General features: G+C 41.5%; 1 long non-coding RNA gene across 1 annotated transcript; it reads left to right on the forward strand.

The window, feature by feature from the left end:
* Nucleotides 1-1,162: 1,162 nt before the first annotated feature.
* Nucleotides 1,163-16,090, forward strand: LOC137158317 (uncharacterized). The gene is made up of 3 exons (XR_010921365.1): nucleotides 1,163-1,269; nucleotides 14,935-15,065; nucleotides 15,820-16,090. It is a non-coding gene; the product is annotated as an uncharacterized lncRNA (long non-coding RNA).
* Nucleotides 16,091-17,548: the final 1,458 nt, after the last annotated feature.

The raw sequence follows: 17,548 nt of genomic DNA on the forward strand, positions 1-17,548 counted from the left end.
AAGTGGTGGCTATCTATGTGGAGTACCATTGCTTCTGACAGTAGGTCAAAAGAGCAATTAGAATGTGGATTACACAGTATAGTTGTCCTTCAATAAGATTATGGCTTGAAGGAAGAATATGCCCCTTAGTGTTTATGCGGAGCAGGCATGTCACACAGTAGACTGTAATGGTTTCTTCTGGTTCTTGGGTCAATACTTCACAAATTAAGCAGGATTTACATGATCAATTGTAATAGTAAGAGTTTCAGAGAAGGCACTGCTGTCTATTTGAACAAAAGGAAGCTCTTTCATGTGCATTTACACTATAGTTTTATGACTTTTTTGGGGACAGATCCAATAATTCATGAAAAATTCAAGATGCCTACCGTAGGTGAATGCTACACATCACTTGGAAATCCCTGGCTGCAGAGTAGTAGAAAACCAAAGTGTAAACATTATTTAGATAAATGAACTAGCTAACTAGCTAACTAACTAACTAACTATAATATAAGGCATTTGTACAAAGTGTTGGTCCCTACAGAAATGTGTTACTTTAATTTTTCATGCACAAAATTGGAAATTTTTATTAATAACAGTCCCTACGGAGTCTTTTATCTCAAAAGATCTCCAAGTGCTTTTCAGAATGTCTAGTACGGGATTGCTTCTTTCTCCAGTGAAATGCAGCCACCTCTGTGATACAGCTGTGGCAGCCATTTTGCTCCAGGATACTTAGAATGTACTGACAGATTTATTTCTTGGTGGGATAACAACTTAACTACAGGTACATAAGTGCTAGAATTTAGCCAGGGCACAGGGCTAACCAGTTGTGGCATTCAAATAGCTAAACTTTGATTTCACATCTAATGTATAAGATACCAGCAATACAATGACCCCAAGCACCATTCTGGGGTATTGTTTCAGTACTAATTCTGATGGAAGAGACTCTGATTGACTCAGTAGAACAACTTCATGCATTACCAGTTCGCATCCATCTATGTGTGGGCTTGTGATGGAGTGTTTACCTCACACTGGCATAAAAGGGGTTAATAGGGCCCTAGAGAAGCTGTGTGGGAAGCAGCCAATAGGAGAGAGGCTGCAAGGAGCAGCCAATCAGGGTCCAACAGGCTCACATAAAAAGGGCTGCAGGGGCAAAGGTAGTCTGTTGCTGCCAGAATCTCAAGGAGGAGGACTGGGTTCTGAACAGGTGGCTGGAAGCTAGCACCATGGACAAAGCAGTTGCTGGCAGGGACTGGGAGAGCGAGCTCCTGGCTGGTTGTTAGGACTGACAAGGTGAGGCCCTGAGGTAAGGGTGTTGGGGTTGGGGAGGGGAAGTGGCCCTGAGAAACATAGCAGTATCGAGGGAATTTAAAGAGATGCAGAATGAGTCTGCCATTTACAGCGTCCCTGGGCTGCGACCCAGAGTAGTGGGAAGGGGACCACTGCGGTTCTGGAAGCTGAGTTGGGAGCAGTGACAGAGTGATGGTGTGCAGACTGCGGAGGGGGTGTCAGCCTCGAGCTAATCCCCGGTGTGACCAAGAAGAGGTGCCAGTCTGCACCCTGTGACAGGGCCAAATTCTGCTCTCAGTCACCGTAATGTAAATCTGCAGTAATTTCAGTGAAGTGTGCAGACTCACTCTGGATTTATACTGGTTTAAGTAAGAGCAGAACTGGACCCTATGAGTTTTGATAAGATCATAGATGAAGGTGATGGATACTGGGTAAATAATAACTTTTTCTCTGCTTGTTAAATCAATCCTATCACAACAGATGGTCTTGAACTAAAACCCCAGTTCCAATGTTCTTTAAATGCTTTGGGAAAAGTCTGGTTTCTGCTCCGTCTCCAAGTGTCATACTAAATATTGGATCCAAATATTCCCAAACTTAAGGAAAATTTGGATCTAGATCCAAAATTCATGGCTCAGATTCACCTGTACAGCGGATTAAATAGAATTCCTCTAGGGCAAGTTGTACAGACCCTTGAAGAACACTTCCATTTATTGTTAAATTAAAAAAGAAAATGAACAGAAATACAATCTGTTTCATTAGCAAGAAAATTAGACTAACAAAATTTAGGTGACTCAAAGTTAAGACTGGTTAATATTCCACCCATAGTCTGGCTCATTTATTCTTAGGAGGGATCTCCATCTAATGCATGATATATCTTGTTTAGGCACAAAGGGAAGAGTTAAGGACAGTGAATACCAGTTTTAACTTTGCATTTCCTTGGCTTAAATAAATTGGTGCCTCAACTTTAATTTTACCAAAATGCCTTTTTGTAACGTTAATATGATTGTTTGCCGATATAATTTATATGTATTTTGGGGACATTTAAAGGATGCAACTGAGACTGAGGTTCTATTATGCTAGGCACGTAGTAAGATCCAGTCCCTGCTTGCAATCTAAATTGACAAACCAGACAAAGGGTGAAAAAATAAGTATTATTATGGCCATTTCACAGATGGGAACTGAGGTGCAGGGTAGTTTGTGAGTTGCCCAAAGTCACATAAGAAGTCTATGGTGGGGCTATAAGGAAGATTGCTCCAGTGGTTTGGGGGCTAGTCTAGGATTTGGGAGAGTGGGGTTCATTTTCCCACTCTGACACAAACTTCCTGTGTGATGTTGGGTAGCATCCCTGTGCCTCAATTCCAAAGCTGTACAATGGGGATAATTTCATAGATTCTAAAACCAGAAGGGCCCACTGTGGGACTAGTCTGAGCACCTGCACAGGACTTCCCTAAAATAATTCCTGTAATAGTGCTTCCTTACCTTACAGGAGTTGTGTAAGGATAAATCTATTAAAGTTTGTGAGGTGCTCTGGTGCCATGGAGACAAGGGCCATATTAAGTGCCTCTGAGAAACAGAGCCCAAAACTACAGATGGTCAAAAAGGGAGAAACAAATTTGCAGAGATTAAAAATAATATGTATATTTTTAAATTGTCAGCAATGATGGCCAGTCCCATAGCTGGACATATTTTTATTTAAGAAATGGTGTGAACATTTTCAGGGTGGCTTTCTTTTAACTGAAAATCAAATTTTCAATAAAAAATTTGTTCAAAAACTCAAAAGTGGGGAACTTTCGAGCAGCAGCTCTACCTATTACTGACCCCACAGTTCCTGAGTGCCAGACTAGTGCTTTTAATCACAAGACTGTTCTTCAGAGAACAGGTACCGTTCCTTAAATGCTCGGGACAAGTCTTAAGGGGAGGGTGGGATATGCTTCTTTCCAGTGTGCAAACATGTACAGGGAGAATTTACTCCTCAGGTTCTGAAAGCTCTGTGTGAAGTTCAATATGAATGTGCCTATTTTAATCAAAGAAATGTATTATGCCTGTCCCCTGTATTTTACTCAGACCTCTATGACAGAAATAGAACTTAGAGTTATTCTATAGAAAGGAAAGGTGTGGGGGGGAAAACCCACAACTAGATTCATTTTGTTGGCAGTTATTCTGCTAGCATAATTACCTATAAATGTAATTACAGGCAAGACAAATGACATTTTTAGCTCTGGTCTTTAAAGACAGGACTTAATTTCAGGCTTTGACCACAGCTATGTTAATTAGCCTCTTCTCACTCTCTTTGTATGGAAGTACATCACCCAGGACTTAGCATAGCTTGGCTTTTCTGTATCTTTGAGTAATGAAAGGACACAGCACGTCAACCAAATCAAGAGCTGCTGCATTAACAAGGCCACTTTTCTGTCCATTTATCATCTATTAAAGGGGCACTACTTTGTAAAGTAACACCACCTTCAGCAGGGCCGCCAAGAATGGCTCCTCATTTATTTTCTGCATGGTTTAAGTTGGAGTTAGACCTACCTCATAGCACAGAGGTGACAGGCAGTAAGAAAAAGTACACTAATTGAGTCATCTCAAGGGAGAAATAGAAGAAAACTGAAAAGGTAATTAGAATGAGAGGGTTTCAAGCTGGGTAAGGAAAATCGAATGAAGGTGCATATTAGGGGCTGTTACAGATGGGAAAGAAAGCACTTGGAGAATAAAAAAAGAGAAATGAATATTAGAGAACAGAGCACCCTTTTCACACTTGAAGAATAGGGAGATGATAAAAAATAATGTAATACTAGAGATACAGGTTGGGAAACCCCCACCCAGAAATATGAAGGACGTATTTAAATACAAGAGAGGAAGAAAGGGGAAAAAATAATAGAGCAGATCAATTACCATAGCTTTAGCCGAGGAAATAAAAGTTGTCAGGAATATTTTTGAAGTTGTGGAAACGTCTCGGTTGCTTTGTGGGGGATGTAAAGTTTTCTTTTTCTCTTTTTTAGTGGGGAGATTCTTTTGGTAGTTAACTTAATATTTGAGTTTACTGCCTAGGCAGAAGCCAAAGGAATGAGCTGGGGTCAATGTTTGCACTGGGATAATGGATTAATTAATTGTTCCTTAGTCCAATCCACAACTAGTGCTAAAGTTGGGGTGGAAGGAGTTCCATGGTTGAAGGCTTCGCCCCTAAATTATCATCTTCATGATGTAGGTCTAGTATTTACTTAGATAGTTAGGAAAATATCTGATTTTCCTTTTTAACCCTCCTCTTAAACAGTGGAAATATTAACTGGGTTACAACCAAGACATTTTCACCTCACTCTCAGAGATGCTAGTTTTGTCATATTAATTTCTCTAGGCAGACAAACGCAGAAAGACACATGAAGAGGGAAAAATGAAAAGAAAGGACTTCCCTCATGGTTAGGAGTGGAAGATGACAATTATTGTCAGTTCAGGCCACAGCTGATTAGGCAGGATGTCGTCTTTTGGTCCCTCTGAGGTCAAAAGGATGGAAATGAGGACAATCTCCTTTAGTTCTTGGGTGAGACGGAGCCCTTCTCTTTCCACATTTCAGGCAAAAAGATGAGGGTCAAAATCCAGGATTCTTTAGAGTGTGTTGTTAACCCTGAGAAACCCTATGGCCTGAACATCCTGTAGGCTTTACACCATTACACCTGTAACTTACAGTAGAAAGCAAAGGAAAAGTCCAGACTTTACAATGCCAACAAAAAGCACACTATCTTTTAGAGACCATTAGATTTTTATATGAACAGGTTCCACGGAAATCTATCCAAACCTTTATAGCTGTTCTTCCAGTGGCCACGTCTACTCAAGACCCCCAGGGATTGATAACCAATGCAAAACAGTCTCAAGAGAGTTCCACAGATGTTCACTTCTTCGAGGTTCCCAGCATGCACTGCGTCCTCCATAGCATGACTTTGGTTAAGTAATTGTAGGGATTTTTGCCCAGTGTCAGAGGATAACTTTTCCTTACTTTATACTCCTTAAACCAATTGCAATCTCTCTCTTGTAGGTAGGCCAGGCTTGTCAGTGCCATTGCCACAACATGCTATCAGTACTTCTTTCCGTGTCCCTATACAGATCTGCCTTTAAGGAGGGTCCTGGAGGCAGATGTGGGCTATAAGAGACCTGGCAGTGCGGCTCTACGGGAGCCATGTTGCTAGGGAGTGGAGTCAGAACCTGAAGGGCCAGAGCTGCTGTGGAAGACCAGAACTTGAGTGTGGAAGGCTCTGGCCCTTGGGATCTACATGATTTGTCAGTGACCTCCATAAACTATAAAAAGGGGAAAGAGGAAACAGGGAAGGGCATGCAAATCCTGCTTCCTTCCCTCATGAAATGGCTGGGGAGATATTGGCATGAGCAGACCCTATTCCCCTCCAGGGCCAGACCTCATGATCAAGGCCTATTTTTTTATTTTAAATATTACATGAAATAATGTGTGTACTCTCTTCTGCTTTTCATAACATTTGACAGCACCATGTAACAAACAGCATGACATTGGTTGCTTCTGAATGAACGCTAAAATGATTAAAATGCAAACCACTAATGATCACAGAATTCTCTTCTGTGTCTCACTGGAATGTGTGTGTGTGCATATCATACAACAGGCAATATATTTACCAAGCTTTGTTATAAGAACGGCCATACTGGATCAGACCAATAGTTCATCTAGACCAGTATCCTGTCTTCTGACAGTGGCTAGTGCCAGGTGCTTCAGAGGGAACGAACAGAATAGGGCAATTTCAAGTGATCCATCTCCTGTCATCCAGTCCCAGCTTCTGGCAATTGAACGTTTAGGGACACCCGGAGCATGGGGTTGCATTCCTAAGCATCTTAGCTAGTACCCATTGAAGGACCTATCCCCCATGAACCTATCTAATGCTTTTCAGAACCCAATTATATTTCTAAAAACCACTAAACAAAACCCAGTCATAGTTACTAAGTTTATTTGTACTTCTAAAATCGAATACAAAAACCTATGGGGGAAATTGAATTGTCTTAACAAAGTGCAGTATTTGTGTTGTAAGATGCTAAAATCTGCCCCTTAACTTGAAAATTTGTCTAACATATTAGCAGTGAAATCCTACTTTTAACTAGAGCTGGTTGAAAAAACAGTAAATTAAATGTGGGTGGGAATTTTTTAGAGAGATGTTCTAAAAAATGTCAACATTTAATCAATATTTTTTGGCAGTTGAAACATTTTGACTGACTGGTCAACCCCAATTTTTAAAAGAAATTATTAATTGAAAATCACATTTTTATCAACAACAACAACAATGAAAAGTAGTTGAAAACTCAAAAAGCTGGACATTTCAAGCAGCTCTAATTTTTACTCATCCTGATTCAAGTCTGGCTGAGAAATAACTAGAACTGATCTAAAGTTTACTAACATTTCAACTCAAAAGAGCAAATATTTTTGAATGAATTCTTATATGAACATTTTCTGACCAGCACTAACCCTCCACCCCAAATATTTCACAGGACCTTCAAGGGTGCTCTACTACAGTGGTTTTCAATCTGTGGTCCACAGACCCCTGGGGGATCCATAGACTGTCTAAGATTTGCAAAGGGATCTGCACCTCCATTTGAAAGTTTTTAGGGGTTCACAAATGAAAAAAGGTTGAAAACTACTGCTCTTCTAGTTCAAACAAACAAGCTCCCCCTCCCCTTCCCAAAGAAACATCCTTGAACATCAGATAAATTTTGGATAGTTCATATTATTATTATTTATTGTTTGTTTTGCCCTAGTCATGGACCAAGACCCCATTATGCTTGGCATTGTACAAACACAGAATAAAAAGACAGCCCCTGCCCCAAAGATCTTGCTAGTTTGTTACTTTAATTACACAAGTGTTCTAAATCTTCACTTTCATTACTACAAAGTAGTGTGTATTTTACTTCTGCAATGTGCATTGCGTCCCGTGCATTAGGGAAAGTGCAACGAAAGTAACAGTTAACCTAGTCCTGGAGTTTCAAAGATAACAAACTCACTATGAACTCACTTAAAATAATCATAATAAAATAACTCCCCCTAAACCAAACCCCCAAGGATGATATTCTTCATTCATCATTTGAAACCCTGTATCTAAAAGTGGTGAGGAACAAATGATTTTCAACATGAGGGAACCTGGTAAAAGGGGCTCTTTCTTTTCCAGCTGGCTAATGAAAGGTAGTCTGCAGAAGATCTTACTGATTGGCATAGCAGTTCTGAGCCTTCCCCAGACTCAACAAGCTTTTCTCATCTGAGGAACCAAAAGCAAAGATATGTCACTGGCCTGAAGAGTATGGGATTCCAGTAGACAGCGCTCATTCATCAGTTCTGTAGGCTTAGAATTCTCCCAGGGAAAGAAGGAAAACAAATTAACTTTCTCCAAGTTCTTGTAGGCTCTTTAGCACTGAACCATTCAAAGGGAGGAAGGTAAGTACAGACAAATCTACCTTTCTCCCACCTGGATGGTTACACAAAATTTTTTCTCAAGGAGAGCGCGAGGTAGGAGTTATGTTCCAGGATGTGTATCTACCTTCCTTCTTTCTTTTTGTGGCAGCTTCTGCTCTGAACTATACCACTGTAAATCCAGAGTAATTTCACTGAATTCAAGCATGTTACTTGGGATTTGCCATGGCGTAACAGAGATGGGAATTTAGACCTGACAGTGTCACCCTTATAGTTATATGTAGAACTGTGCAAAATATCAGGGCAAGAGAGCTGCTTTAATCCACTGTCCAAGGGAGTGAGGAGGGCCTAAGCTCCGATGGAGGACACTCCTAGAGGCACACTCCTAGAAGTGCCTCTAGAAGAAATAGGAGGTCTCAGTCCTCCATCCTTCTACAGGGGCCGGTGTGCATTCTCTCCTTACCCTCTCTGCATCGGAACAGCTCCATTTACCAGTGCAGAGCACCAGTGGGGCCTGTGCTAAATTCTTCCCATATTTGCACAATCCTTTTGGCATTAACTCTGGGCCAGACCATTCCTTTCTATCATTATCCTCGCAGCTCTCAAAGTCCCCCATGAGTGAACAGCAGGAAGTAAGCCCTGTGGGGAGGAAAGAACAAAAGCACGGGGATGCCTGCTCTCTGTGACCTTGTGTGTGTCCCTCCCCCGTCCCCCCCGCCCTAGCCCTGCCTCCAAGTAACCAGTGGGAAATAAACAGGACAAACTATGCTACTCCAGGCAGCATTTTCTCATTTTTCCTTTCTCTCCCCCTACTCCCCCATGGTGTGAGTCATCTCACACTCCCTGGGTCTGTTTGGGGCAGAGTGGCCAGTAGGGGGGCCCATTTCCTGTAGGAATCATGCTGACATGGAAGCTGCGTAAGGGAAAACAGGAAACATTGGTGACTGCACTGATAGACCTGACCGCCAAAGGTCCCTGAAGCCTTCATGAATAGTGGAGAGCTGTGGATTCAAGGGGCAAAGCCTACTCTGCCCATTCCTTGGGTATGAGGGAAAAATATCTGAGCTTTGATCCCTTACTAACAGAACGATGAGTTTGACACGTTCTTCGTATGAGTATAGGCGGGTGGAGATGGGGTGGAGTGGGATTTCGAGTAACCTTTGTCCTGTCTCCTACAGGGATTTTTTCTGCAGTCTGGCAGACTGGCCCTCTGTGTTTATTAGGAAGAACAAAAACCAATGACTTGCCATATGAAAAGAGACCAATATTCCATCTATTCTTGCACCCTCTCTTTGACAGTGGCCAATGCTGGCTTCTTCAGAAGGTGACACAACCGCCCTCCCCTCATATTTTCCTCCCCATATGCACCTAAGTCTATACCTTGATAGACATTTTGTCCTGACTCCAGGTGGTTATCTGCTTTCATCCTGAAGCATGAAGACTGATAGCATTGGGAGATGACATACAGCAGGCCCTTGAGTGAGTGGTTCCCAAAGTGAAATAGTTTTGAATACAAAGAACGATGTAAAATTCCCTTCCATTATCACAATATTTTTTCGTATTAATTTATTTACATAGCTTCAAAAAGCCCCCTTAGAATATTTAACCAATGAGATCACATGCTGACACTTCTTTTATGCTTGCCCCATGCAATTAACCAGATAATCACACAGTGGATGGATATGGATATAAATATAAACCAATTCAAATTAGTTATGTTATCAATTAGTATCAAGCTGTGCTGTTTCCCCTTCAAAAATTATTGCTTGATTATACTCATAATAAAGCTAAATCAGACAGAAACAGCCCGGAATAGTCCCAAACCTTTCAAGATTCATTTATGGTCCAATTTATATTTAATAAAAAGAGAATCTCTAGATAAACTTCACTGCTCTTAGGAGAGACGTCTGGCTAGCAGGGATCACATTCCTGTCATTGGCTGTGCCTGTTGACATTTGTTTTGTATGGACTCCATGGGGTAAGAGAGTGAACCATGTTCCTAGATAGTGTCTGGTTTGTCCTACCCCTCCCTGTTAATTGTATTTACATTATGCAACCTCATCAGTTACATTTCAAGAGTGTTTTCTATCTACATGGAGGATTTTTTCCCCTCTAACTTTTCGTTTATATCCATCTTTGTCCGTGCCAGAATGGTTTTGTCTTTGAGAGTCCAGATCAAGTCTGAGAGATGAGCTAAGCAAATGGGGACCAGTGATATTAGATATCCCAAACGGCCTTGCCTGAACTTGCCAAACAGCTGGTTAGAACAGATGATAAACTTTTCCGCTATTGTGGAACACACTCAGAAGGAGCTTCAATGTCGTTCAACTGGTGGTCACTCTGATTCCTCATCAGCTGTCCTGATTGTGATATAGTAGCTAGAGTAGTATAGTGCCTGCTCTGAGGTAGTATGCTGGCTACCTCTTGAACTTCAGCATTAATTGCATTGTACACAGTGTAGTAATTAATAATTCTGGGCTCCACTGTATGCTAGCCTGGCCATTCCTAGTGTACCCGTGAAAAGCCTGCCATGGCATTTTTTTTAAACAGTGGAAACAACACCTGAATAATTCAGCAAGAGCCTTTTACATTATGAAAAATATAATCAGCTGGCAAGGGTGAGATCTCATTTTTAAAGGCCGTTAACTCACGTGTTACACGTCACTACCTGATTAATGTTGAAAGCTGGTTGGTGTGGATTACGTGTTCCTCATCGTTAGAGGCAGTCTCACCCAGTGCTGGTGACTAAGGTAAGACCCTGTATTCCAAGCCATGCCTAAGCACTGCTGTTTAATAATTTAAATCCATTAATCGGTGAAGATGAAGACTTAGTATTGCTTGATTCACCACAGGCAGGGAGTGTATTTTTCCAGCCTAAAAATATTGTCTGATTGCAATATAACCGAGTGCACCAAAGCTTTCTCCTTAAGAGGCATGGGCTTTTAAGTGGGGGTTACTGCGCCGAAAGTGGTTAAATAAACAATAATATCAGACCATCATAAGTAGATGTCTCACAATATTAGCTGTTTATTTCGCTGACATACTCTGAAGAGTCTACGGGGGGCTCTTTCAGGAGTCAGGACCTCAGTGTAATATATAAGCTTTGATTCTGATATTTCCCTTGATATCTGTGCTCTACCATATTGGGGTCGGAAGTCAGCGAAGGTTCATTGGCTGCTGTAATGCTCACTGTCACCACTAATAAGTACAAAGGACTTGCTTTAAAAGCTGGCTTATAAAACTTTCAGGAAACTTGGATCGCTTAAGTGAACTTCCAGGGCTCTTCTGGGGCTAAGTGCACTTTGGTTGTCTCCTTGTATTAATTTCACAGAGTTTAAAGGGTCAAGCAATGCAATTGGTGATGCTTATTAATTTATGAAACACAGAATCTTGCGCTATCTTGCTTTGACCACTCTTGCTCCCCTTTTAGAAAATTTAATATAAATTAAAGTTTACCAGACAAGAGTGCCCTCAAGGATTAAGCCTAAAGTTCACAGCTGGACTAAAAGGTTCAACGATGTTGTACCCACAACAGTGATTTGATTTCAAGTGACATCAAACAACAGTACTAAACTGTAGATGTTAGAACATGTAAGGAAACAGCAATTAGAGGAACACCACAGACGGGTAAAGGATTAGAATATATTTCCCTTAAAGTGGTAACACTGATTGTAGCCTTAGTCTTTCTGTCATAGAAGGATGTATTTGATCAAATCATCCTTTTGGGTCAGCAATTGTCAAGAATATTTGGGGTTTTTTGGTGGTACAATAGAGCCTGCTCAGCTGTAAATGTCCTAGTAACTTTGCTGAATACATTTGATTGTTGTGGTGATGCTGAATTGAATTCTGGTCATGAAAATGTTCGCCAGAAGGGAGGAAGGAGAAAAGAAATGTATAGCTATTCAAGTAACAGGATTAAGAATGAGAAACCCAAGGAACCCTATTCTGCGATATTTCTTCATTCTGTTTACTTGCTTATGAATGCTACGGTATCCTGTCCAAGAAAGATAACTTAGGAGTCGTTCAGTACAATTACACCCTACCTGCAAATTTGAGACTGCATTTAGGTGACAAATGGACTGTGAAAATGATTGTAAAGCCATGGAGAAAATAGAAAATCAAGTTGGCCATGATGGTTTGACTACATGGTTTTCTTTGGGACGGATCTACAAGGGGAACTTAATGAAGACAAGGAAAGCATGCTCTCCTGGGTAGATGATGTTCTAGTTTTGCCACAGTCATTGAAAGGGGATTACACAACTCTGTGTCAGCCTGAGTCCCAAGGAGTTAGGGCGCGTTCACCTTGAGGAAGGGCACACAGTGGTATCCCACTTGTATCTTGTATTCCTTTGGAAGAACAGCTCTGTTATAGTATGGACCCCCCTCACCAGCAGAAACTGCCATGAATAAAGTCCTACGGCAACGTTAACTATAGCTCCTTTCTGGCTAGTACAGCTTACTTGTGATCCTATTTGGGATCTCACCCTGGCAGACAGAAGCTTGTGGTTCCTGTGGACTGTCATAAACTCTCAGAGAGTGGAATTTCCACGGCTGAAGCTCTAGGCCCATTCTTAAACCCGCTTCCAGCACTGTAAATATAGGCTGAATCTAGTCCCCCGAATAGGAATATGAGGAATGGATTTAAAGGCAAAGAGGCGCTTGGATTAAGAGTGGACTAACAGATTTGGAAGAAATGAGGGTTTTTTTTCATATTTAGAACAGAACCTTGTTTTAGGTTCTGAGATCTTCGGGCAACATAATAGTTTCATTTCCACCTGCCTTTGTGGTACCCATCTCCAGCCAGAAATGGGGCTTTTGGAATGAGAAATATCAGAAAACCTTCCAAGAAAATCTGTTTTTGTGATATTCTCCAGCTAGCGTTGGGAATGGAAGTGCCAGAAATCTCATGAACAAGACAGTTCTCTTTGGATTTCCAGATCAGCTTCAGAAGACTCTATTTTGGATAGTTGGAAGGAAGCGTCAAAGAAGCACGCAAACACGAGGGTGCTTAACCAAAGCCATAGCCATATTTCTTGAAGTTCCTTTATCATTTGCTGAAACACACGTGCTGAGCTGAGGTAAGCAGGGTCTGAATGAGCTTTCCTCTGACATCTAGTGACGATGGGGGAAAAAGACTTCAGGAGCAGACCGTATTTGCATAGAGACACCCACTCTGCCTAGGTGTTCAGACTGAGCTGCTTTGCCAGAGTGATCCGCTTTGGCTGGTTTCGGTTCAGTGATTACTGGAGCCAGTATCACTGATGAACAGGTCTAGGGGCTAAGCCTTAAACCTTGGGCAGGGACAGTATTGCTGTGGAAGACAATGCAAAGAATGCACTAGCAGTGAGGTTCCCCGCCACCCAGTGAAATCACTAGGAGCTGAAATCACTGAGTGGTGGAACCTCACAATGTGACACTGCAGAAGGGGCAGTGAGCAGCAGCAGTAATAGCATCAGAGCTGAGTGGTGACAGAGATCACAGTGGCAGGGTGCGTCAGGCAGTAGCAGGGGTAATAGTGGAAGCCAACAGCAGCAGAGAGAGCAATGGAAAGTGGCAGCAGAGTTCAGCCGCCACGACAGAAGCGGTGGCAGAGATAACAGCGGCAGCAGTAAGCCAGCAGTGCTCGATGCTCCCTGCCTTCAGAGGAGGGAGGTGAACCCATGTGAATGAAACTCTGGGTCTTCGTTGACCAATGACAATCAACTCAGTGGGGTGCAGCAGAGGGAAAGGGGAGTGGCATGTAAAAGGGACATTCGTTCATCAGACTTTCACATGGCCAGGTGGGAAACTGAGGCAAAGGATACTGCCCAATGCACTGTGGGGTGGGTGTTTTGCTTACGATGACATGCTTTTGAATTGTGGTTATTTGTGTTTTCCCAAATGAATGCCGGGTTCTCTTTCCTTTTGAATAAAACTTTAATTTTCTTATACACAGACTCAATGTTGGCGAGTGAGGAAGTATTGACTCTTAGACACGCCTGGGGGTGGTGTATAATTATCCGAGATTATTCGGGGGCAGAGGGTGTTACACTAAAAATAAGTCTTCCTCCAGCCAAGTTTTGTTGTGGTATATATTATAATAAGCCCCCGGAAGCCCCAAATGTAATTGGGGCACCATTGTATCTGATGAGTGAGTGAGAGTCCTGCCCCAGAAAATTTACAGTTTAAATGGAGAAGACAGATAAAGGGTTAGGAAGTGAAGTGGTTTGTCCAAGGTCACACAAAGTCAGTGGCCAAACTAAGAATAGAACCCTGGCTTCTGATTGATCCAGTGTCCTGCACAATGGGCTATGTGACCTCTCAGTTCTGATTTAAACCATTTCAGTGTTTTGTGTATGAAAAACAAATGTATTAAACTGGAGGGAATTATACCCAGTGATCTCTCTGAATACCCACGTTACGATATGGGAAGGGATTTGTGCTGAATCCTCTTGCTTGCTTTGTGGGATTTTTTTTTTTTCCTTCACTTGCTAATGAAAAGGATTTTTCTTGTAGAATGATCTGAGTTTTTACACTATTACTGTGTTTGGTTTAAATGTATTGTTACCGTTGGTATTTTCATTGATCGGACCAGGCTTGAGCACTCAAACAATAATCCACCGGCTCACAATATTGCCTGAGGATTTAGAAATTTTAAATATGTATTTCCTGCTTTGGAAACCAAGGCATAAAAATGAAACAATCATTCTAAAAGATATATTGTTGGAGGAAAAAAATAACGACAGCTTGTATTTTACTTGTTTTCTTTAAGATGGGACGTTTTTGCTCTTCAGAATGAACTGTGGATTTGGAAGGTACGGTGCTTTGTGCCACTGAAAAGGACAGAGTGTGTGTGAGACAGACAGAGAAGGAGGTTCTAGTGGCTTGACCACAGCCTGAGAATCAGGAACTATTAATTCTAATTTTGGCAGTGGCCTTGGGCATTTTAGGCATGGTTTTTAATAAACCATTTTCAAATACAATTGTGTGATCACATAACTCGTTTGATTACACAGGTATCACAACTGTTCATACAAAATTGGTAGTTGCCCATACAAAGAGCCAGCTGTGCATCCAAGTGGTTGCTTGAATGCAGAGTTCCCTGATTTGTTCATGCCAGCACAGTCCTATTGCATAATCAAGAGGTACAAAAATGCACATCTTTTACATCACAGACCTTTAATATATCTGTCTGTGTCTCCTACTGCAAAATCTATTTCTATCTGTCTAAGCATTTATAGGTACCATCTCCATGATATCTGAATACCATACTTTTACAGGGCCACCCAGGGATGTTGTGAAAGTTGATTAGATGTTGTGAAGCTCTTTGCACATGAAGTGAGAAGTATGGGGAGACAGATTGGAGCTGAGTGGACTATGAATGTCCCCAGAGTATTGGGGTTGTTTGTAGGTGAGTTGGTGATTCCAGCCTTTCTCTAGTGCTTATTTTATTATTTTTAAATCTAAAGGGAGGTGTGACATGCTACTTAGTAATTTGCTATTCACTCTGCTGAGCACTAGTTGATTTGTCATATTAGGAATCTGGTTTCCCTAAAAATCCTGCCACCCTTGGGCCAGATGAGCATTTAACCAATTTCCATGACACATGACAAGAAGTTTCAAAACAAAGGAAATCCTCTTTTCTCACACTGGTAATCCACAAGCCAAAATCATTTCTTTGCCTGGAAACTTGAATTGCATGTAGGCTGCATTATTTAGCTTTGTAGGTGCATGGGAAAACTTGCCAATGGCAGCTGTCAATCAAGTCAATATTTGATTTGCTTTCCTTAACAGCAGCACCTCTAAAAATGCCATCTGCATCAGTAATAGACAATGAAGTCAATAGATTTAAGAGCTAACAAAACCCTATGATCGCTGCATCTGTAAGGGATGATAAATTGTCAGTCACACTTCAATGGCTTCTGCTCACACAAATATGATGTAGAAAGATGATCATTATTACAAGTGGCCACTGCGAGCCCTGCCAGCAGATAATAAAGACACTGTCATAGTCAGTGGACCTGCCTTCTAGGGGCCACCAACATTAAGTGAAGTCTCAGTAGTGTTTAGGATTCTCATTTGCCTGACTTCATTAGATGGATAGAAAAGTCTTTTCTTTTTTGTTACATAATTAATTTTATCCTATTTCATCCCATTCTCCACAGCTATAAACTCAAAGCTCTGTTAGTCCTGAAGAAAGTCTGCTTATTCCATGCAAGATTACCCTTAGAATAAGAAACTGTGGAAGTTCTTTAAAGCAAAGACCTCGATTGCGTATGACACATCTACTACATTAAACATCGACTGTATATGACTTTCCTCTAGCAGCACTGTAGGTTCCTGAAGCAGGGGAAAAATTATGATACCAATGAATGGGAGTCATTAGTTGTACCCTGTGGATATGTAGAAATAAAATATTCTTTCAGTATTTCAAAATCTTTGAAGAGGACAGACTGTTCCTTGGGTAGCTAGAGGATGTAAAGAATTGTGCAGAGCACACGGGATATATTTTGTGCGTCTTCCTCTACCTTGCTCTGCGGCTTAAATAAAAGGGATTTGAGGGCATGTACGGCCCCATCTATAAAAGGCATAAGTGAGGCATTTTAATTAAAATGTACCAGCCCATTTTCACTTGGCTGGGGCAAGCGTGGGGCATGCGCTCCCATGGGAAGCAAAGGTGGCTTTATACCACATTTCTGATTCCCAAAGTCACTGGGCACCAGGTAGCAGCTCTGTCTCCAGCATAAACTAAAGCAGTCTGAAGGCTGCTCTGTTTTACACTGGCTGCCAAAGACACCGATGGAGGGGAAGATTGCTGGGGTTCAACCTTGGATTGGGATGCACCCCCATTCCCCTTTTCCCTCATTTGCCCCTTTAGTCTGGGAGCCAGGAATGGTGGCATAGCAGATGGGGGATCTAAACCTCCTCTAAACCTGCTCAAATTGGTCCCAGGCTGCTTTGCGCTGCAGGAGTGGCACAAAGCAGCCTTAGCATACCGGAGAACCTGGCCAACGCTATATATTAGAGATGCATGAAAATGTTGATTTTTGCTTTGGGCCTATTTGCAAATGGATTCTATGCTGAGTGCATTGTTGTCCGATCCAGGGCCAAGGGCCAAATTCTGATCATGCATGTAGACCCAAAGGATCTGATTCTGTTCTCACTGATTCATATAACTCAAGTGTGAGTCCACTGAAGTCAGTGGATTTACATTGTTGCAACACAATTGGAAATGCCACCAAAATCAGCCCATTAGTGTCAAGTGTTTTGTTTCTGCTTGGTCTTGAGGTTCTTTCAGCCTGGCATACGTCTTTGTGCAGCATAAGCGGGTGGTATGCATCGTTTTTGCCTAGAAAGCCAACTACGTGATTTCTGTATTTAAAACAGGAGTGCAAGCAAAAGCTGTTGAACAATCAGTTTCACAAGCCAAAAAGGGTGTGGAAAATTGAGCTTGGTTTGAGAGTGGTTGAAAAATTGTCCCACCTTTTCTGGACAAATTGGGCATCAATTTGATTTTACTACTACATCATTAGCTGTCTTGGTGATAGCAAAACCAGTTATTATTAATGTAGTAAAATGGAAATGTACAAAGAGATATGTACTCACCCCTGGGGTTTTAGTTCAAAACTATTTGCATTATAGCTGGGTGAAATTTACAATTTCTTCCACAATATATGGCTTTGAATGTGTGCGTTTAATTTCACATGTGTTCAAGGCTCCTTTATGTTCACTTTGAACACATAGTCTATCACAATTCCTGGCAGGAAGGTTGGTAGAAATAGCTAATTTCAAGTGACTATTGAAAAATACTTGTGGAAAAGTGAATTTTGAATGAATAAACATGAGAATTTGTAGTGGAAACCTAATTCTGAGAATCATGTTCATCTAGACCCA

This window comes from Emydura macquarii, unplaced genomic scaffold (assembly GCF_026122565.2).
Source record: "Emydura macquarii macquarii isolate MOO-44397 ecotype Brisbane River unplaced genomic scaffold, CSIRO-AGI_Emac_v2 contig_1644, whole genome shotgun sequence".
Lineage (NCBI taxonomy): Eukaryota > Metazoa > Chordata > Testudines > Chelidae > Emydura > Emydura macquarii.